We start from the raw sequence: 774 nt of genomic DNA on the forward strand, positions 1-774 counted from the left end.
TTCTGCCTCCATCTCTCCCTCATGCTTCAGCTGTTGGAAGAACCGGTTGAGATCATTGACAATGCTTTGGAGTTACGAGCTTTTGACCGTATGGAGGAAGACATCAAACTCATTGGTTTCTTCAAGAGTCGTGACTCTGAACGTAAGTATGTGTACGCAGAATATGAGGACCAGTTACATCCTTCAGCTGTGGTTATCTGATCTCTGCACTTTCCAAACACATACCTCATAGTATGCAAACCATGTAATAAATGTTAACACATTCATTTTTAAATGTCTGTACATTCCAGTCATGTTTTTAAATGCACAAAGAAATCTCTTGAGCATTGTAGGCTACTACTCTTTCAAGCTATAGTTGACATTTAAAGGTCATTTATTTCAAGTCACAAATCTGGTAGGCTACACTGTCAAAAATAAAGGTCCCAGTTGTGATCAAAATGGAATTTACAACTTTTGATTCAGTTGCCTTTTAGTAAATATACAAACAAATGCTAGCTTAATTTTTAAATTTTCTCTGGTTTCCTCAGATTATCTTGCTTTCCAAGAGGCAGCTGAACAGTTTCAGCCTTTTATCAATTTTTTTGCCACCTTTGAGAAATCTGTGAGTATTGTTTTATTTTATACTCTGTTTATGTTTAGAATATCTTTAAGCTATCATTGTGCCATTATTTTCTTTTGGGGAGTGGAGAACTCTCTACTGATGGCAGATGTGTTGCTTTAATTGTTGTGTTTCAGGTTGCAAAAGAGCTGACTCTGAAGATGAATGAGGTGGAC

At 36.6% G+C, this 774-nt stretch overlaps 1 long non-coding RNA gene across 1 annotated transcript; it reads left to right on the top strand.

Annotated features, from left to right (window-relative positions):
• Nucleotides 1–25: 25 nt before the first annotated feature.
• LOC107682447 (uncharacterized) lies at nucleotides 26–774 on the top strand. Its single transcript, XR_001633488.1, has 3 exons — nucleotides 26–142; nucleotides 528–601; nucleotides 736–774. It is a non-coding gene; the product is annotated as an uncharacterized LOC107682447 (long non-coding RNA).

The sequence above is a fragment of the Sinocyclocheilus anshuiensis genome, unplaced genomic scaffold (assembly GCF_001515605.1).
Source record: "Sinocyclocheilus anshuiensis isolate Anshui unplaced genomic scaffold, SAMN03320099.WGS_v1.1 C32210283, whole genome shotgun sequence".
Lineage (NCBI taxonomy): Eukaryota > Metazoa > Chordata > Actinopteri > Cypriniformes > Cyprinidae > Sinocyclocheilus > Sinocyclocheilus anshuiensis.